General features: G+C 44.4%; 1 protein-coding gene across 2 annotated transcripts in view; it reads right to left on the reverse strand.

Annotated features, from left to right (window-relative positions):
• PELI1 (pellino E3 ubiquitin protein ligase 1) overlaps positions 1–18,500 on the reverse strand; it is a 38,113-nt gene extending 19,613 nt beyond the window's left edge. The window contains exon 1 of one of the 2 annotated variants that reach the window (XM_072140390.1): positions 1,109–1,287. The gene's annotated coding sequence lies outside the window, so the exon portion shown is untranslated. Of the gene's footprint in view, positions 1–1,108; positions 1,288–18,223 lie in introns of those variants that run through there. The other variant, XM_072140389.1, reaches the window with a different exon arrangement.
• Between the last annotated feature and the right edge of the window lie 4,207 nt (positions 18,501–22,707).

The raw sequence follows: 22,707 nt of genomic DNA on the forward strand, positions 1-22,707 counted from the left end.
TATAGAGACGAATGGAGCTTTGTTGCAATACCATGCACTACCCATGGTCAGGTGTGGAGCAGTTTTTGGAAGAAAGCAGCCATGTTTTTCAACCTTAACGCTACGAAAGGGAATACATACCGTAGTGGTCGATGATGATGATGAAGGATGTGGGCTGTATGTCAGTCATTATATGATCCACCTCCAGAAATATGTATATTGTATAATCATTGAGCAAGACCGATCGATAACAGATCACCTCACTTCCAGGAAACGTATAGGCCCATCATCACAGTTTTCACCATAGGGCGACAAATCAGCCTACAAATATTTGGCAACTATGGGAGGTATATATAAGAAGTGTCTGAGGTAAAACTGTTCTAGTTGTTCATGGCAACCAATCAGAGATCAGCTGTGATATCCCCACAGCAGTTTATAAAATTAAAGCTGACCTCTGATTGGATGAGCACCTACAACAGTTTTACCTCAGACACTTGCTAAAATCTCCCCCTGTGTGTATTAATAAGCAGAAAAGCTGGGTGGCTTGTCCATAAATAAGCAGACCTCACACATGCAGATTATATTCCATAGGATTACTTGTAATATATTCAGATATGTAGACAATTACCCCTTAAAACCACTAATGACTAATCGCCATACTATATATACCTAGAGTAAGCGGCACGACAGTCGCCTCATCCGTCATGAACAGTCACCTTGTGGGATACAATAAAAGGAAAAAAACTATTTCCTGAGTCACGTACAGGAATTTACAATCTGAAGGCAGAATAAAAACAAAAAAAATGAATTGGGACCCAAACACGTTCCCCATATTCCAAGTAACCAAGTCCCGGGATACGGAGCAAAACACATTTTCATCCTGGTCTACTGAAAGGGGCGTCCAACATTACGAGGATAGATGAGAACACTACTAGATACATGTATACATGAAACATGAAGAGTACAACATGCACCCTCAGCCCACCCTGATGTATGATGTAGCGTGATAGGATTTCTCCAGCAGTAGACATAGGCCAGGGTATTATACAATATATAATACTACTATATATTCCTGCCTGGCACAGAAGGCACAGCACTGTATCCATATATAATCAGGCACGGGGCTTACCTCTATAGCTCCCGGTATAAGAGCACACAGCCATACAATCCCGCTGCTTCCCTGCTGGCACGCACAATCTCCTGATTGCTTGCTTTCTTTTACTTATGTGTTTGGTGAGGCATGCTGACTCAGACGGGTGGGAAGGTGCTATGCAAAACAGGTAAACACCATCCCGCAAACCAATAGGACCGGCCCGGGATCTGACTCATAGGCTCGTGAATCCGAGGCTTCAAAAAGGAAGAAAAGGAAGTGAAAGGAAAGGCACGACTCTGCCGGCAGCTCCTCACACACACACCTCCTACATAGCACCCAGAGTGCTGGTGGATGGCGCGTCCCTGCTATACCAGCCCAGCACCCTCATGTCATACACTCCTCATAGTCACCAGGACCACCCAGGGTCACAGCACTTAGGATTCATTGCAAGTCTAAATCAGATTTTAATAAAAGTACATAAAAAAGGCACAAAATTGTGTTTCCCATCAGGATCCAAAAAGAAAAAAAGAAATGTGCATGGTGGAGCCGGACCTCTAAGAAATCACAGGGGTCCATGGTGCGATTCCATGTGTCCCCCAATATAAATTCCTGTGTAACCAACCATCCCAACCTGAAAAAAACCTAATAAGATGTATTGGAACATTTGATGGACAAACTGAACAAGTACAAGATATTTTCAAAAAATACTGGCCTCTATTAACAACGGATGAAGATACTAAAGAAATAATAACACCACACCCCAGTATAACATACAGGAGAGGGAGAAACCTCAAAGAAATGTTACTACATAGCCATTTTCAAGAGAGAAGTGTGACCAATCTAAACAAAATCCAACCCAAAATCACTGGATCATACCCATGCGGAAGTTGCACACTATGCCAATACATGTTAAAGAAAAAAACATTTACAGATACAGAGGGACAAAACACCTACGAGATAAGGAAATATATAAACTGTAAATCAACAGGAGTAATATATATAGCGCAATGCAAATGCCCGAAACTCTACGTGGGAAAAACCGTACAAGAATTACGGAAAAGAATTTCATCTCACCTCAGTACCATACGCACTGACAAAGAAACGACACTAACAAAACACATGAAATTGGCACACAATGGCGACCTAAGACAGCTCAAATTCTGGGGTATCGATCAACTCAAGACAGGTCCAAGACGGGGGAATATAGACAACCAATTGAAACAAATAGAAGCCCGTTGGATCCATCGACTCCACACACTGAGCCCAAAAGGCTTAAATGAGGGCTTCACTTTCGCACCTTTCCTATAAACCAACTAAAACAGACTAAACCTCAAGAAAGTTATTATCCAACTAAAAATTAGGAACCTACCATGAGGGACACACCAATAAAGCCCTAAAAGAATAAAAAACAAGGGATAGGAAACCCTGAAGAAAAGTAAAAGAAATGTAAAAACAAGAAAATCAAAACAAAAACTCAGTGCCAATGCAATACTCGGCTGTCCAAACCAAAAAACACAACAATGACCATTATGACTATGAATAGAATCAAAAACGTTCCAATATCCCCTTCAAGAACAAGAATGAACGTACTTCACATAGAAGCTACACACCTCTAATATAGATAGATCCATCCATTTAGAGAAAAGGATCTGACCAACTTACAACAACATAGCGCTAAGGAATAGATGGAGATAAGTCCTACATCGGCAGAGAAGTATTCACAATACATCCACGCATGCGCACACTGAGATAATTAGTAAGCGCGACAAATACGAAAAGACGACTCACTCCAAAAACAAGCGCATTGAAATTGGGAATGCGCATGCGCAGAAAATTAGAAATGGCGCATGCGCAGCGCATCAAAATCCAACTACACCTCGGAACCAATAGAAAAGAGGGGGAGGTATACAACTAAAGACAGGGATTGGCGGTGAAGCGCACACCCATTGGATAACGTCATCAGAAAACCACTTAAAAGGCGCAGAAACGGCAACCGAGACTGCTATTGCCCCGAACCCCTGAGGACGCCACGTTAAGTGGCGAAACATGTCGGGGGGGCGACGCTAGGATTTTAAACCAGGGAACGAGACCAGCCGATCAGGGAACCAGCCTAGTTCAAGACAAAGAGGACTAGAAAGGAAAAATAGACCTTTTTTAGGGAATAGAGGAGGTGGAGGAAATGAATGAATTGGTGGAATGAATGATGAGAGTTACCCTACCCCAATCCTAAATCTTCCCCAACCCTATAAACGTCCCATGTCAGACTGCTGAATGTGCACCTATAGGCCAAATTGAACAACAGAGGATAGCACAAAGTAATACAGCTAGAACTGACAGAGGAAAGATAGACAAAGAAGAGGACTGATCCCGGATCCCTGATAATTTTAAAACTGACACTGAGTCAAAGAAAGAGCACACAGTTTATTTAATTTTAGATTAGAAATTAAAAGTTATATTTTAACAAGCACTAAAGGGTTAAAAATGGCCCTTGGGCCCATTGTAGATATACCCCAATATAAATAGCATTAATATACTGAAATCTTTTACTTAATATAGTAACAGTGATGTACAAGACTGAAATATAATCAATAATAACTGAAGATCTAATGGCGAGGATAAATGAACAACCATCGCTGGTAATAATACCTGTGGGGAGCCCACATACGCCCCAAATAAAGCCCATTTTATTTAGATATCTTGTATTAAACAGCAAGTCTTGGCCCTTAGCTTTCCTTAAAAAGAGGTAATCAACCATCAAAATCCATCATGATAAACCAAGGGGAACTTACTCCAAGCTCCAGGTACCCAGACTATGGTAATCCTCATATTTGGTATCCACAGCCTCCTTCCTTTTTGAAAATCAACTTTTAAAATTAAGCTAACAAGCCTGAAGGGTTCTGGGGGGCATTACCAGAGCCCCACCATGCTGAAGATTCACAAGCTGTTACACAGTGCCCCCTCCCCCCCTCACACTTCTACGAGTAAGAGTCACAGGTTTATAATGCTTAATTTTGATGGTAGATTTCCTTTAGCGGCATACTTGGAAGAGTGATGTGAAAAAGGAGATTCTTATTCCTTTTTTTCTATAAGGGACCATAGGCATGGTCAAACATATGGGTGTTTTAAGGGATGCTCCCCTCTAGCCTCTAAACTTGACTCATCTCAGGCAAAAAGTGACCCTTCTCTGTTTATTTGGTGACAGAGTCATTATGGTCCATATAATACAGAACGCTTACTAGTCAGACACGCAACGTGGTAGGTAGGTTTCTCCTACTTGTGCAATGTCGAGGAAGGTGGTGGGTAGCAGGACATTGCTGAACATTGTGTACTTGAGATATGGGGACCAGACTGAGAGCAAGTACTCACGTGAGTGCACCATGTATTTACCTAATGAGTAATCAAATAATAGCGCCTTACAGACTCATGTCCTTATCTGTATTACTCCTGCCAGAGCACAAAACTGCAGAAATGTATTCAATGTATCATAGGGAGTAGGGACTGACTGTATACCCTGTACAGGGATTGTGTGCTGGGGGCATACCCATAGCCGCTCTGTGCTGTAGCTTTACAGGCTGTTATACTGTACAGAAGCACTTCCCCCTCCCACTGTGTGAGATTACAGCAGGCAGGGAGAAAAAGAAAGTGTAAAGGTAGCAGAGGGGAGGGGAAGACAGTAATAACCTGTAAAGCCGAAGCACGGAGGGGCTCTGCTAATGCCCTCCCAAAGCCCTTCATTAGCATAATGTTTAAAGTGGATTTTGAAGCTCCTTTTATGATTAGTGTATTCACTATCTTGGGACATGAACTCCTGGCATCACTTTTTGGAACTTATAGGTGACCCAGTCTCTAGGGTTTCCAAATAGCCGTACTCTGCCCTATCGTACAATGGATTGGACTGGACTGAAGTGTCTTTAGTGGGAAAACGATAGGTGTCCATTCTTTCCAGCAATTCTATGCCAAAAACCCAAGTATTAACAGTCATTTTATAGTAGAATAATAAAAAAAAATCCCTCCCCCCCCAAAAAAAAATTCTACACAATACAATAAACTTGAAATAAAACAAATACAAGTCTATAAAAGTTCTGTAGAAAAGTATTAGTCTAGTAATGGAGTCACTGTGCTCCTCAGGCATGCAAAATTTAAAAAAAAAAAAATTTGTGCAATTATTTTCCTTCAAGGGCTTTTACTGCCAAAGTCAGGAAACCCGTGTACAGAGCCGGTTTCCATGGAATAACAGTCGCTACGTCCCTAGAACAAATCTGTACATGGATTTAATGTTGGAGGGAAGCCATGTGCACGAGCCAATACAAATCATGCTAAGAAAGCCTTCCAAATCTCCAGATATGAACAAGTGATCGGAGAGGGACGACGCTTTTTGATTCTTCGCCTTAGTCACTGAGCAACCCTGAGCATGAAACCCGAACACACGGATTAATTTTGGAAGACACCAAGAGCCGCCATGAAGAACCAGGTGAACACCTTGTGCTGATGAGAGGCGGCCGAGGAAGAGCTCAGCGCTAGCGATTAGTGGACTTGGCGTTTGCGTTCGGTTGCGTGAACCCAGACATATTTCCGGATAGGAGGCTGAACATCCAATCTGGCAAGTTCATGCAGCTAAACCTAACTATGATTGACCACAGGCATGGCTAGTTGCTAGGAGTGCCAATTTGAGGTATTGGCTATTCGCCGTCCACCCTGCAATATGTCCAGGTCACACGGCCAAACGTGAACGTCAGGTCTGCTCCCCTCTACTCAGCACAAGACTTTGCTCCAATAAACTTGCTTGATGTACCAGAAAGAACCCAGAATCACTGAGCAGAACTCAGCACCTCTATCAGTGCTTTACATTAGGTCTAGTAAGTCCCACAAGCGCACGAGTTTGGTCAGCCCAAACTGCGTTGTGGGAAATGGGGGCCTCAGTTCAGGAGCTAAGCTCCAGGCAACGGGACTGCAACGATATATACGATGCAAGGAGTCCCTGCATAAAACAGTTTGGCACAGTTTCAGGAACTGCTTGCATGACAGTGACCTGCACCACGCAGTGACCTGGAGCCACTGAAATCTATGGGGGCTGTGATGTGGTCGCAAGTCATGCAACCAGATCATGGCTAAAATTGAGACTGTGTGAATGGGCTTAGCTTCTGGCAATTGGACTGCAACGATATATGATGCAAGGAGTCCCTGCGTAACAACTTGGCACAGCCCCAATTGGGCCGTGCGAATGGGCTTAGCTCCAGGCAATGGGACTGCAACGACATACGATGCAAGGAGTCCCTGGGTAACAGTTTGGCACAGCTCCAATTGCGGTTGTGTGAATGAGCCCTTACTGTGGTGGGTGTTCACCTCCCATCGGTGAAGCAACAAATACAACCAGAGACCAGGAAACGCTGAGGACTGTCCGGTTTCCAGCCGAAAATCACACAACTTAACCTAGCCCCAGCTTCTTTATTTCACAGGATATTGAATATGTAATATTTCAGCATTTTGTTTTAGGAGATGCAAAGTAAAGACGCAAAACAAGTTTTTAAAAATGTTCCTTTCACTTGAAGCCGGAGGTTCCCAGGGTTTCGTATTGTGGTCAAACAAGTTGTAAGTAAGGAGGGAAAATAACACCGGAGAACTGACGATCAGACTGTAGGTGTTTGTGCAAAAGATCAGCGGTAAAACCCTCTACCATTAACCCCCCAACATGGCACCAAAGGACACTCAGCCAAAATCCTTCTCTGCATGGATGGGGGGTGAGGGGGGAGCACCTAAAACAGCTTCCTGCAGATGGAAATATTGTTTGCATAAAGTTATATTCCAATTACAAACGTTCCCTTCCGGCCAGTGATGGTATACAGCGGTGGTGTCTCCTCAAGGACATGCAGCGATGGGAGGGGCCCTGGTGCCTAGAAATTAGGTTTTAATCTGGGAAAACCCCTTTAAAAGGGAGTTACCTTGAATATAAGAGCGTTCCCTTTGCTTGCAAAAGAGCAATTTGCATATTTCTATTGAACCGCTAGTAATTAATCACTATTCTCTTTCAAGAAACGCTCCAGTCAGACCCAATCCACTGAATAATTGTGGTTCAGGACCTGAAGGGAGGAGCAGGACTCATTTCCATTGTATTCCTAGAACCTTGATGGATCCTACAGTCATTTTCCTTCCTTCTCCACCTAAACCAGGTATAATTCAATCAGTTGAATACAAAGCTGCAGATAGTGTTAGGAATTGGTCCTCGAGATCTGTGAACCCTTTATATGGTTAGTAGCAGCAGGACTGTCAATGATGCATATATATTCCAGGATTGTAGCTATACTCAAAGCACCGGTGGAGTCTCCTTACACTGTTGTGATCTCTGCCTTTATGGCGATTTTGGAAACTGAACCACCCAAAGGTCCTTTCGCGCTCTGTAGTTTTTTTTTTTTAACCGGGCCCTTTCCTGTTTTTTCATGTCCATTTTTCACTCCCCACCTTCAAAAATCTATAACTTTTTTATTTTTACACGTAAAGAGCTGTGTGACGGCTTGTTTTCTGCGTAACAGATTGCACTTCATAGTGATGGTATTAAATATTCCATGCCATGTACTCGGAAGCGGGAAATTCCAAATGCAATGAAAATGGTGAAAAAACGCATTTGCGCCATTTTCTTGTGGGCTTGGATATTAAGTCTTTCACTGAGCGCCCCAAATGACATGTCTACTTTATTCTTTGGGTCGGTACGATTAAGGGGATACCAAATTTGTATAGGTTTTATAATGTTTTCATACATTTACAAAAATTAAAACCTCCTGTACAAAAATAATTCTTTTGATTTTGCCAACTTCTGGCGCTAATAACTTTTTTATACTTTGGTGTACGGAGCTGTGGGTGGTGTCATTTTTTGCGAAATTTGATACTATGTTTAATGATATCATTTTTAGGACTGTACGACCTTTTGATCACTTTTTATAGATTTGTTTAGATTTTTCAAAATGGCAAAAAAGTGCCATTTTCGACTTTGGGCGCTATTTTCCGTTACGGGGTTAAACGCATTGAAAAACTGTTATCATATTTTGATAGATCGGACATTTTGGGATGCGATGATACCTAATGTGTTTATGATTTTTACTGTTTATTTATATTTATGTCAGTTCTAGGGAAAGGGGGGTGATTTGAAATTTTAGGTTTTTTTTATTATAATTTTTTTTTTTTAAACTTTTTTTTATTTTTATTTATACTATTTTTCAGACTCCCTAGGGTACTTTAACCCTAGGTTGTCTGATCGATCCTATCATATACTGCCATACTACAGTATGGCAGTATATGGGAATTTTCTTCCTCATTCATTACAATGTGCTATCAGCACATTGTAATGAAGGGGTTAAAACGAAATAGCCTCGGGTCTTCGGAAGACCCGAGGCTACCATGGAGACGGATCGCGGCCCCCCGATGACGTCACTGGGAGCGGCGATCCCAGGTAAGATGGCGGCGCCCATGCGCCGCTATCTATTTGAGGCCGCTGGCAGCTTTGCCGGCAGCCCACGCTGTGAAAACACCCGCGATCGGTGCTAGCACCGATCGCGGATGTTACCGGTAAGCCTTTGCTGCAATATGCAGCAAAGACTTACCGGCTATGGAGAGGGCTCAGCCCGTGAGCCCTCTCCATGCAGCGCGACGCAACCGTCGCCGTGAATACACGGCGGGCGGTCGCGAACCGGTTAAATACTTGCCTCACCCCTCGTTCCCTTTGGTGCCTGCGCCCTGCTGAAAGGGAAACTGGCGTAGTACATCCCGCCTTGATAATAATTCCTTTATTTATATCAATCTAATCAAACTACCAGTACAATTTGAGTGTGGGAGGAAACCGGAGGACCCAAAGGAAACCCACGCAAACAGAGAGAAAACATACAAACTCTTTGCAGATGTTGACCTGGATGGGACTTGAACCCAGGAACCCAGCATTGCAAGGCTGTAACGCTAACCACTAAGCCACGGTGTCACCTTCAATGTGCAAGCGCCATAGGTACAACACATGCACAGCGGAGGCATTATCCTGGTTTCACTTGCCGGATCACGAGAGGAGAGGTCGGAGTGGGATCTTCTGGTTTGAGTCCAATATGCCTAATTGGACTCACATCTAGGAAAGTATAAAAGTTTCTTTTTGGCGGCTGTACCCAAGCCACAGGTCCCAAATCAAACTGAAACGTCCTCTTTAAAACCCTTCTCTAGCCCCTCCCCTCTGCTGTAATGTCCAACCAGAAGCCTGCTATTGGAACAAAGGAGAGGTGCTCCAAGTCCAACCACAAACCTGGAATAAAATATATATTTTATTTTACAGTCCTGCTGCTACTAACAACACAAACAAATGTATATGCACACAGATATCAAGGGCCAATTCCTAACACACACAAAGTTATGGTTACAGAAATCTCCAAGAACAAGACCTTCCTCCGTCCGCTATATCTGTAGGAACTTACAATAGAAACTGATAAGAAAAAACCGGGCAGCCTCAAGGAACATACAATCATTGTATACAGAGGAAAAGTCGCAAATGTAGACTCTTGACTGCACCTCACAAGCAGCAAAAATGTAGAGTAAAGAGGTTACTTATTCCCGTAGAGGGGCTTTGTGCTCCAAAGTGACAAACACTTGTGCTGGAGAGATTTTGTACCTTCTAAGGGACTTTTACAAAAAGAAAAACATCAAACAAATCAAATGCGAGTCTGCGGCACCCACCGATTTCCTGGGTTCAGCCGACCATCTATGGAGCATAGGGGCGTGTGGACGCTCTACAGGCAGTAATCAGGGAAAGAAGAAAGAGGATTACACGGCTGGACCTATACAGTGTATGCAAAGAGGAGTCAGAAAGCGCTAAATGTATGGCTCACTTAAAGGGACCGTCACTAGGATTGTCTTTTTTTTTTTTTTTTTTTTAGGTTCCAATAGCCTTTGCCAGTGGTAGCGAACCTATGGCACGGGTGCCAGAGGTGGCACTCTGAGCACTTTCTGTGGGCACCCAGGTCTTCACCCCCATGTCCTATCTTTTTCCCGGGTACGGAGCGGTACGGTTGCCGTCTATGGGGAACGTATATTGGCCGTATATACGCCCCCCTTGCGGCAGTGTGAATGTAGCCTTATATTGGGGAACTCAGGATCCCAATGCATTTAATAATTGTGATCAATAAGTTACTGCTTAAATTGTCATGTTGGCACTTTGCGACATATAAGTGGGTTTTGGTTGTAGCCTGGGCACTTTGTCTCCAAAAGGTTCGCCATCATTGGCCTATGGCCGATTTTTAACATGGCTAGGTAGCATTCGGTATCATTACAGTAGTTTATAATAGTTTACTTCACATTACCTGGCTCCCAGCCAGCAGCGTGTGGAGAGTCCCTGGGGAGTGGCAGTCTGTGTCTTCTCATGCAGAATGCTGACAGAGGCATTTTTTTTAAAATAAAAGTTAGCATATGATTAGGCTACTGGTAAGAGTCACCAGCTAAAAACACATTCCTGGTGACAGACAATGTCACTTTGGGCTCTTTAAACCATAGGCAATATGCAGCTGGGGTTCAGGGTCCTAAAAACTTACTGAACTCACCACTGCCAGGTTCTGAACACCGGTGCCCGGGGAATTAAAGAACTATTATTATTTATAATGAGCATTAACTCTCCACGGATTAAAACTGGATTCTGATTGCATCCATATAACTTTTAGGACTTCGGACAACTGTCAAAATAAAACACTGTAACCCTGTCATCCCTTTAAGAAGTTTCTCTGGCCCTAAACTACTAGTAGTACCTAAGTACTACCTAAGAATAAGCCATTTGTAGCTGACCCCTGCTGATCAGCTGTGGTACACTCGGGTCATCCACTTCAATGCAGCCAATAGTGGAGAAATAATTAACCATGTAAGGTTGGGAAGTACCTTTATACAGGATTGGTCACCCCCCCAATAGTATCTAGACTTTGGTAAATATGTATATTCCCAATAAAGCACCACTAGAGCATCTTATGTGCTGTTTCTCTGTTATTCCTCCTAGAAATATCTGAATTAAATTTATATTTAAATTAAATCACTAATCTGGAGAACAGGTGAACACTTTGAGCTCGGTGGACATCCCCTTTAAGAATCGGCTACCACTGTTGGGTCTAATAGTCAACTAGATTTAACAGAGTAACATTTCTCATGGGCAGGAAAGACGTTTTCTCTACGGAGAAAATAAAGAGACTATCAGACAGGAAGGAAACGGCTCACGGAGCCAACATATAAGACCCGATGCAGAATAAGATCACGTACGTCACACGCTGCAGACCTATGTCGTTTCCGAACTTTATGTATCCGTTCTGGAGAAGGCGATTGTGTGGTCTCTGGAATAAAAGATCAAATTGTACACAGAGACTATGAAAATACAGATCAGGCTTCGTCCTGGTCACAATAGCCACATCATGGGTAAAGCTCCTCCATGGGTCTCCATTAGCCAGACAGAGGACATTGAATGTGGGTCGGAACAGGCATCGGCCAAGCAAGCATTTGACCAACACCTACTGAAGGTGTATGGCGACCTTTAGGGTTTATCTGAAGGCCAAAATCCTCCCATCCACACCCAACCCTGGCACTTGCCTCAAGTAACCTCTTGTCATGCAGCAGATATACCTACGTCACTTACCTCATCTTTGCTATGAACTTAAAGGACACCTGTCATGAGGTCTCTGTCAGCACTACCTGTTGGATCAGTTCACAAGGATCCATCCCAGCCTTTATCAAGTTAATTCATACATTAATCATTCTAAAATCATATTTCCTATATTATGTAAATGAGGCTGGTCACATGGAGAGAGAAAGTGATATCAGCCGTTACGCCTCTCCTCTAGCATTGCTGGTGTCTGTGCTTTATCTGCTGACATGCTCTCTCCTCCTATACACATGTGCGATACAAGACATCAGCTACACAAGTACCCGACATGCTACATTCTCATTCTATACACATGTAAGACACGGATATCAGCTACACAAGTACCCCATAGTCGTCTATGGCACTCGGTACGGTGAGTACAACATGTACCGTACCGTGGCTGCAAAAAAGATACAACATGGTCTATCTTGAGAATGGCCGTGCAGTTCTGTTTTCTACGGAGAGGGGAGGGGTGAGCAGCGCTCTCCTCTCCAGAGTGCCCGGCTGTAGCCAGGTAGGCACACATTGGTGTGAATGCAGCAGAATGTGATTTCCAGGGATTTGCTTACATAACCCAATTTGATCCACATACAGCTAGTGAGACTACAGACACAACCTGAGACACTATGCGCCAAAGGGACAAACTAAATACACACACACACACACGTGGCTTCTGGTTGGCTGCGATTTATAGAAAATGTACATTAGTTGTGAGATACATAAAATCTGAGGTGGAGAATGTATCATATATATATACTCGATTATAAGCCGAGACGAAGATGAGTACAGTGTTTGTTTTTTCTCATGACTCGAGTATAAGCACATTTTTTGTGCTGAAAAACTCGGCTTATACTCGAGTGTATATATACGGTACTCAGACTTCTAGAGAAACAATGGAGCTCATTTACTAAGGGTCGCAGAGCGCACTTTCGGCAGACTCTTCATCTTTTTCAAGGATTGCACGGCTTGGACAGGTATTTAGCAAGTGTCTGCGCTGGGATTTTGGCACACGCGTTTTTGGAGCAGCTGCGTCGGCTTCCATGTGACACAATTAGGGGTCGTGCCGTGGGACGATCAGACTAATTCGGACTGGGTGCGGGATTTAACATTCAAATTGTGTCGCAAGGCCAAGCACTTACATGCACCAGGAAGAAAAAGGTGAACTCCGTCGGACCTGAGCGGAGAAGCCACACATGCAGGATTTCGGGCGACACGACCTTAGTGAATCGCATCACAGTGCATTATCGTTGGACAATGCACTTTCGGTGAAACGCAGCGGCCGGGTAAGTAAATGTGCCCCAATGTGTACAAGTGCTGGGGTTTAATGGCAGCACTTTAAGCAAATATCAATTAATAGGATTTATTGTGAAATGAAAAAACTGCAGCACAAAGTGGAATCTGCAGACAATACACAATATTACAACAGAATTCACACAAAAAAAAAAAAAAAAAAAAAAAAAAAAAAAAAAGGGCATTAATCTGCATTTTCTATGCCATGTCTTCCTGTGAATTATTAGGGTTGTATCAAGTTTACAAGTTATCCACAAGATATGAGATAACAACCTGATAGTAGAAGGTCCAACCGGTGCAAACATTAATGAATCCAGAGCATGGAGGTCCAGTTCTCACAAATGGATGGAGCAGCAGGTGGAGCAGGGGTCCTACAGCTCCATTCAATTCTATCTCCGATGATAATGCCCTCCATCTCTAACACTCCCATTCACCGTCTATGTGGGTTCTGGAGATACCCCGTGGGCTGTGCTTGGCAATTTTCGACACATCCATAATACTGAATGCAGCATCTAGGCCCTGATCAACACGCTGATCATGAGCGAGAGCAGGACCCCATTCTCTGGATTGGTAGGGATACCAGTCATTGGATCCCTGTGTACAGATACATGCAGAGAGGATGCACATAGCACATTCCCTACATGCCCCTCACACCCTCAGCATACAGGGGACAGATCACATTAGCCCTCTCGGGCTGTCAGGGCACCTGTGTGACATCGCATGACAAGGGAACGGTTTATATCCACAGGAAGTTATCAATGAAGCTTCTGATAGAATCACAGCAAGCAGAGATCTGGAAAACCGGGAGGAATTGATACAGAAACTATATTGGAAAATTGTATCATTTTTCACCACACAAACAAAAACTTCAGATGGGCATCTGTCTCACCACGGTTGAGAAGTAGAACGACAGCAGGTATAGCGGACGGCGGCCACACAGAGGTCTACAGGTCCATCTTCTGCAAAACTCATCTCCCTGAGGATCACAGCTCTCTGCCTGGTGCTGCTCTCCCTTGGTTTTGGTGATCAGTAGGGGGTCCTAGCACCTGGACCCTCATTGATCAAAACTTCTGTCATGTCAAAAAGTCAGCTGTCACATGACATGTGTTTCCCAATCTCTGTACTAAATGGGACTAACCCGCTATTCCAGGAACAGCGACTCTACAACATACAATACGGTGCCAAAATTGTGATGAGTGGTGGATTCTAGAAATGTAAGATCTACCATCTGATATTAAAGAAGGGTCATCAATAGAAAATCTCCCCTTAGTTATTGGTTGATTAAGCTTAATACATCTTAATTTTTGGGGTGTTTGTTGCTAGAATATGAAGCCTAACAATCCCAAGCAAGTTACACCGTCCCACAAGTAATAAAAAATATATAGAAAACTAACCCAGGTCACAAAATTTATATGGACGTCTATCTGATGGATTCTGCCAGGTATATGGCTGTGCTGGGTATCATACACATGGCCCAAAGTGATGGAAACCACAAATAATAACAGTATTAACTTTGGCGCAAAAAAAAAAAAAAAATCCATCAGGATTTCACTTGCACATTACAGAATTTTCTTATGGCAATTCTTGCAGCTATATAAATAAAGGAAACAAAAACTAATACATAAAAAAAACAAACAATACAGAATGAAAGAGAATTATGAAAACAAATACAAAGTAACAAAATAAAGGAAGCCTCCCCCTCCCCCCAGAACACTCCGGGAGGGGAAGAGGAGTCTGGTAAAAAAACCAAAATGATCCATCCAGGAAGAATCTCCAAACCCCGAATCCCAATGCTCAGCCTTCGTGACAAAGACTTGTGGTCCTGCCAAGGAAGACAGATGTAAGCCCCTCCTGAGGGGGCAGCGTGGGACACTCCGAATTAATCAACAATGCATGCATTAACCCCTTACACATGCCATACAGGCCTCGCATTTCCTCTACGACTACTCTCCCCAAACACAGATGTAAAAGGAAAATCTACAGCCTAAACAAAGAGCCAATATCATCCCCCAAGTATTAACCGTTCGGGTACCGGGAGTGGGGATCTGCGGTCTGTGTTCTTCTCAATCTCAAATCAATAATTATTCATAGACAATTGACCCCGATGAGCAGAGCGTCCTCTACACTTTAAAAACGGTGATAACAAAGGCAAAACACAAGGTTTCTTATCTCCTGATGACAACACAATGTGACTTATAGGATGAGGGATCATATACACACAGGCAGACATTATAGATATGGCGGATCGGTGACTAGTGCAGCTTTATTTACATTGTCATCCCTTTAAGCGCCCATTCAAAAAGAGAATATGTAGGAGAAGGGGTTAATAAGAATTGTCAAGCCTGGCCAAGCTGAACACTTCAGGGGTCATGCATCAGAATCAGTCGCTTCTCTGTATAGGGGGAAATTCACACACAGGGGTCACACATCAGTCACACATCAGAACCAGTCAGTGTAGGGGTGCAGTCACACATCAGAACCAGTCAGTGTAGGGGTGCAGTCACACATCAGAACCAGTCAGTGTAGGGGTGCAGTCACACATCAGAACCAGTCAGTGTAGGGGTGCAGTCACACATCAGAACCAGTCAGTGTAGGGGTGCAGTCACACATCAGAACCAGTCAGTGTAGGGGTGCAGTCACACATCAGAACCAGTCAGTGTAGGGGTGCAGTCACACATCAGAACCAGTCAGTGTAGGGGTGCAGTCACACATCAGAACCAGTCAGTGTAGGGGTGCAGTCACACATCAGAACCAGTCAGTGTAGGGGTGCAGTCACACATCAGAACCAGTCAGTGTAGGGGTGCAGTCACACATCAGAACCAGTCAGTGTAGGGGTGCAGTCACACATCAGAACCAGTCAGTGTAGGGGTGCAGTCACACATCAGAACCAGTCAGTGTAGGGGTGCAGTCACACATCAGAACCAGTCAGTGTAGGGGTGCAGTCACACATCAGAACCAGTCAGTGTAGGGGTGCAGTCACACATCAGAACCAGTCAGTGTAGGGGTGCAGTCACACATCAGAACCAGTCAGTGTAGGGGTGCAGTCACACATCAGAACCAGTCAGTGTAGGGGTGCAGTCACACATCAGAACCAGTCAGTGTAGGGGTGCAGTCACACATCAGAACCAGTCAGTGTAGGGGTGCAGTCACACATCAGAACCAGTCAGTGTAGGGGTGCAGTCACACATCAGAACCAGTCAGTGTAGGGGTGCAGTCACACATCAGAACCAGTCAGTGTAGGGGTGCAGTCACACATCAGAACCAGTCAGTGTAGGGGTGCAGTCACACATCAGAACCAGTCAGTGTAGGGGTGCAGTCACACATCAGAACCAGTCAGTGTAGGGGTGCAGTCACACATCAGAACCAGTCAGTGTAGGGGTGCAGTCACACATCAGAACCAGTCAGTGTAGGGGTGCAGTCACACATCAGAACCAGTCAGTGTAGGGGTGCAGTCACACATCAGAACCAGTCAGTGTAGGGGTGCAGTCACACATCAGAACCAGTCAGTGTAGGGGTGCAGTCACACATCAGAACCAGTCAGTGTAGGGGTGCAGTCACACATCAGAACCAGTCAGTGTAGGGGTGCAGTCACACATCAGAACCAGTCAGTGTAGGGGTGCAGTCACACATCAGAACCAGTCAGTGTAGGGGTGCAGTCACACATCAGAACCAGTCAGTGTAGGGGTGCAGTCACACATCAGAACCAGTCAGTGTAGGGGTGCAGTCACACATCAGAACCAGTCAGTGTAGGGGTGCAGTCACACATCAGAACCAGTCAGTGTAGGGGTGCAGTCACACATCAGAACCAGTCAGTGTAGGGGTGCAGTCACACATCAGAACCAGTCAGTGTAGGGGTGCAGTCACACATCAGAACCAGTCAGTGTAGGGGTGCAGTCACACATCAGAACCAGTCAGTGTAGGGGTGCAGTCACACATCAGAACCAGTCAGTGTAGGGGTGCAGTCACACATCAGAACCAGTCAGTGTAGGGGTGCAGTCACACATCAGAACCAGTCAGTGTAGGGGTGCAGTCACACATCAGAACCAGTCAGTGTAGGGGTGCAGTCACACATCAGAACCAGTCAGTGTAGGGGTGCAGTCACACATCAGAACCAGTCAGTGTAGGGGTGCAGTCACACATCAGAACCAGTCAGTGTAGGGGTGCAGTCACACATCAGAACCAGTCAGTGTAGGGGTGCAGTCACACATCAGAACCAGTCAGTGTAGGGGTGCAGTCACACATCAGAACCAGTCAGTGTAGGGGTGCAGTCACACATCAGAACCAGTCAGTGTAGGGGTGCAGTCACACATCAGAACCAGTCAGTGTAGGGGTGCAGTCACACATCAGAACCAGTCAGTGTAGGGGTGCAGTCACACATCAGAACCAGTCAGTGTAGGGGTGCAGTCACACATCAGAACCAGTCAGTATAGGGGTGCAGTCACACATCAGAACCAGTCAGTGTAGGGGTGCAGTCACACATCAGAACCAGTCAGTGTAGGGGTGCAGTCACACATCAGAACCAGTCAGGGCTTTGTTTTAAGGTGCAGTCACACATCAGAATCAGGCATTTCTCAGTGTAGGGGCACAGTCACACACACGGGTCACACATCAGAATCAGCCAGTGTAGGGGTGCAGTCACACGCACGGGTCACACATCAGCATACGTCAGTGTAGGGGGCAGTCAGACACAGGGGTCACACATCAGGATACGTCAGTGTAGAGGCGCAGTCACTTGCTGGGGTCACACATCAGGATACGTCAGTGTAGGGGCGCAGTCACTTGCAGGGGTCACGCATCACAATCAGTCAGTATAGGGGCGCAGTCACTTGCAGGGGTCACGCATCACAATCAGTCAGTATAGGGGCGCAGTCACTTGCAGGGGTCACGCATCACAATCAGTCAGTATAGGGGCGCAGTCACTTGCAGGGGTCACGCATCACAATCAGTCAGTATAGGTGCGCAGTCACTTGCAGGGGTCACGCATCACAATCAGTCAGTATAGGGGCTGTCCCGATATTTAGGGACAGCGCCCCTTCAGACATGGCCAATATTTAGGCTATAAAACAGAACAAGAGGATGGGGGTGTCAGCCTGTGTGACAGCACAGCGCCGCCCTGCTCTGTGGAGACTGGAGGAATGACATTAGTAAGGAGAACAAAGCCCGGCTTATCAACAATGGCCGGGGGCATCCGGCGGGCGCTAGGACCACACGGGCGCAAGACTTACAGCGATCCCGGGCAGAGTGCGGCGCTCCTCTCAGCGGATGGGAGCAGCTCACAGGCCCCGGCGCTGTCACGATGACGGGGGGATACGAGGCTGCTGACAGGGAGGGCGAGGCGGAGCGGGGCGTCGTCCTCCGGAATCCCCAGGGCTGCACGGAGCCGCTCAGTGACCTGCACTCCCGGCTGCACCGCAACAACTGCTCCACAGCGGCAGCGACAACGACCGACAGAGATACTGCTGGAGGCGAAGGGATCGCTGCCCGGTGACGTCAGCGCGCACGGCCATAAACACGGAGGAAAGAACCATTACAGGCAACGTCATCACGCACGTCCGGACGAGGGGGATCATGGGAAATGTAGTTCTCCTGCGAATCTAAAACTCCATTTATTAAAAATAGGCCATTGTATAGGAGTGTGAGAAATCTTTTATAAATAAAATTTAATAAAGCAATGGAGTAGTAGTTTTATATGACATTACATTTAATCGTTTAGTATAGTTATGTATCGTTTAGATTCCTAAAAGATAGAAATCTGTGACTGAAAATCTGTGGTTTTTTTATCTGAGTGGGATTGTTTTTGCACATAAACTTAAAGGGGTATTCTCGTCTGGGCACTCACATTCAGTTTCATTAATAAACATTTCTTCAATTGGATGTTATTGAAAAAAAATGTTCCTGTGTGAAGATAATTTCTCATAAATGTGGCCATCTTGTCCCTTAGAAACGAGATGGCTTCCTCGGATACGGCCACCTCTGCTGGAGTGAGTGCACAAAGAAACAAAAGTTTTTGTATATAAAATGTCCGGGAGTTACTACATGTCGCACAGCCGTCCTGTGGTAATGATTGCTGAATCCTGTTTGTCCGGCAGAACTCTATAGCGCAAGTCTGGCCACCGCTGCCAGAGTGTGGTCGTATCCGAGGAAGCTATCTCGTTTCTAAGGGACAACATGACTACATTTATAAGAAATTATCTTCACACAGGAACATTTTTTTTATTAACATCCAATTGAAGAAATGTTTACATAAGGCAAATTAATTTAATTAAATGTAAATGCCCAGATGGGAATACCCCTTTAACACCTTAAAGGGGTCTTCCCATTACAGCAAATTAATGTTATTGTTTTTATGATAAAAAGTTAAACATTTTTTCAATATACTTTCCCTATCAATCCCTCGCAGTTTTCTAGATCTCTGCTTGCTGTCATTCTATAGAAAGCTTCTGTGTTTACTACTAGTCGACAGAAATCTGACCATGGTCACACAGGTGCACGGCTTGTTATATCCCTGTTCATGTGATGTCACACAGGTGCACAATACATTATATCTCTGCTCATGTGGTGTCACACAGGAGCACAATTCATTATATCTCTGGTCATGTGATGTCACACAGGTGCACGACTCATTATATCTCTGGTCATGTGATGTCACACAGGTGCACACAATTCATTATATCCCTGCTCATGTAATGTCACACAGGTGCACAATTCACTGTATCTCTGCAGGAAGAGGTAACAGTTGGATTGGTACAATTTTTGGGTAAATTTGACTTTTTGATGGCTTTCTATTACATTTTATTGGTAGCACTAGAATTGCAATGGTAGTTGTTTTTAAAAAATTTTATACCCTTCATAATACGGCTATAATAATAGTACAAAATAAAGTGGAAACAAAAAAACAAAATGTAGAAAACAAAATGTAGAAAGCATAAAAGAACACTTGATTAGATCATTTAAAATTTAAGTAAATTTAGAGGACACCACTCAACACGTGTTTCTCCCTGCTTCATCAGGGGTATCAAATATGTTATATCTGCTTAGCCAAGGTCGCTATGTACACAAAGGCACCAATTTTCTGAGGTAGGTTTTCTTATTTTTTTTTTTTAAACTAGAATTATAGAAGATTTTTGTGGTGTTTTTTACTTATTTATTTTTTAAAACCTTGATTTAACTTTTATTTTACTGTCCCACTAGGGGATTAACACTAGGGATACCTTGATCCCTCATACAATACATTGCAGTACTTCTGTACTGCAATGTACTGTACTTTATCTTTCAGTGTTTTACTTACAGTTTGGCTATTAGACCCAGTCTTGGACAAATTTTGGCAAATTTGGCTGATTTTCAGCCTCAAAATTCCACTGTGAATTTGCCCTTAAAATGAACAGTTTTGGTGCCAACTTTGTTTAGGGAAAGTAAAAAACTTTTGGTAAAGAGAGAAATTGAATATAAAACTACAATGGATTCAAAACATCTAAGAGACATCAACAAGGGGTTAACGTGTCAGGCACCCAGAGGGTCATGTCCTAACGATAGGTCATCAGTATTAGGCCGCGGTCACACGATCCACTAGGCGTCCGTTCATAACGCGACGCTAGCGCACAGGGGGCGGCCCTCGGCTTATCAATCGCATGTGTTTCCCTGTTAACGCATGTGCGTTCAGGCTGAGGACCTCCCCATGTGCGCTAGCGTCGCGTTATGAACAGACGCCTAGCGGATTGTGTGACCGCGGCCTTATAGGCAGACTAACCTTTGCAGATAACACATGATCTATAGCCTACAGCCCACAAATGTAGGACACGATGTAAATTCTGCTCAGCTCCCTCTACTTAACATGATGCCTGCAGAAAGGACACTATGTACAATCTGTCCAGCTCAACCTGCTTCAAAACAATGCTGCCTGCAGATAGGAAACTATATACAATCTGTTCAGCTCAACCTGCTCTATAACATGCTGCCTGCAGATAGGACACTATGTATACTTACACAGTTGAAGTCTATTCTGGAGAATAGCTCCCATCCCTTGCATGAGACTGTGGTGGCATTGGGGAGCACATTCAGTGACCGACTGCTTCACCCCAAGTGTGAGAGGGAGCGTTATCGTAAGACATTACTCCCCGCTGCCATCAGGCTGTTCAACAAACAAAACCCAAACAGAAGTAACCTGCGCCCCCCACCTAACCAGTCCCTGCAGGTCCCATCCACAGACTAAACATCAAACTGCCGATCATTGCTTGTCTCTTTTTTGTCTTTTTATCCCCCTTTTCTTTTTGTTCATTTATCCCTAATATTATTGTTGTCATAGTTTGTACTTCACTCTCTGTACCCTTTCTGCTGCTGTAACGCTGTAAATTTCCCCACTGTGGGACTAATAAAGGATTATCTTATATTATCTTATCTTATCTTATCTTATAGCTTACAACATCTTCTGCAAGACTGCAAGAACAGCAATAATATTAATGTGGAATTTTCCAATATGAATATAATAGTATAATCTTCAACCTAATGAATTTTACTTGATTTTAGGTGATCAATGTTGCAGTGGCAGCACTTGGGCACATGACTGAGGAATGTTGTACAGCACTAGGGATATTCAGGTTCATAGCTCTATACATACAGAAATGTATTATGGCTTCCTGTGTTGTTTCCTTTACCAGAAATCAGGAAATCTCCCTTACATTGTCCATTTACAAGACCCTATGAGTAAGAGGACACGCAGAGGGCTTTCATGCCATGTAATCTAACCACAGAACCACATAACATTGTCAAAGTCCTCCCTAGGCTTGTCTTCTATATAAAACATAGCATAGTTGACAATATTATACACAGTTTATACTTTCTACTTGTGTCTATCTGCAATAATAAAATCCCAAAAATTGTAAAGTGGTGCCCTAGGCGGATGCCTACCCCTTCTGCTGGCCCTTGTACCTCTTACAACATACGCGTCGAAACGCCTAGACCGCTTGGTATTGCTAGCCATTATGCTACATGTTTCTGTTTGATGGATTTTAACTCTCAATAAAGAAGAATTTTATCTCAATTTCCCCTTTGGACAGTGGATTGTGCTAGGCGATTTTCTACACGTGGGATGCGGGATGTCCATGGACATGATTCATACACGGGGTGAGAATGGCTTGGAGGTTGGTGAGGTGAGCTACGTTTTTATTGTCTACATTGATATACTACAACGTATTGCACGGGAGTATCTCACTGTATACTTATACAGTGCGATATGTCCTCCGGGAACCCCCCTCCTCCCTGACTACAGGGGAAGGAGTGAATAACAGCAGCAGCCAATCGGTACATGGTGTTTCCCCAGTGATGTCATTGTTCTTCTATGGAAAGTGACATCACTGGGGCCGTTTCTGTGGAGCTACGTATGTGCTCAGTACGCCTTGAGGAGGGATTCAATACACGGCATCCGCTCCCTATAGCTGCTTTTGACTCTGCTGAGCATGTACGTCGCTCAGCAGGAGGGGGCAGGATGGAAAAACGTAGTTTGCTGTGTCTGTCCATCCTGCATTTTTTGGTGGATCCAACTATGCCTCCATCTGCCACTATATGCCAATGTATACAGGGTCAGCTCCAGGTTTCAGTAGGCCCCTGGGCGACAGAGCCCTCATGGGCCCCTTTCCAGTGAACTCAAGTGGTGGCATTAAAAATTCAGAAACTAAAACAGTCCCCTGTTCCCTAAAATATTCCCTAGTTTATC

This window comes from Engystomops pustulosus, chromosome 3 (assembly GCF_040894005.1).
Source record: "Engystomops pustulosus chromosome 3, aEngPut4.maternal, whole genome shotgun sequence".
Taxonomy (NCBI): domain Eukaryota; kingdom Metazoa; phylum Chordata; class Amphibia; order Anura; family Leptodactylidae; genus Engystomops; species Engystomops pustulosus.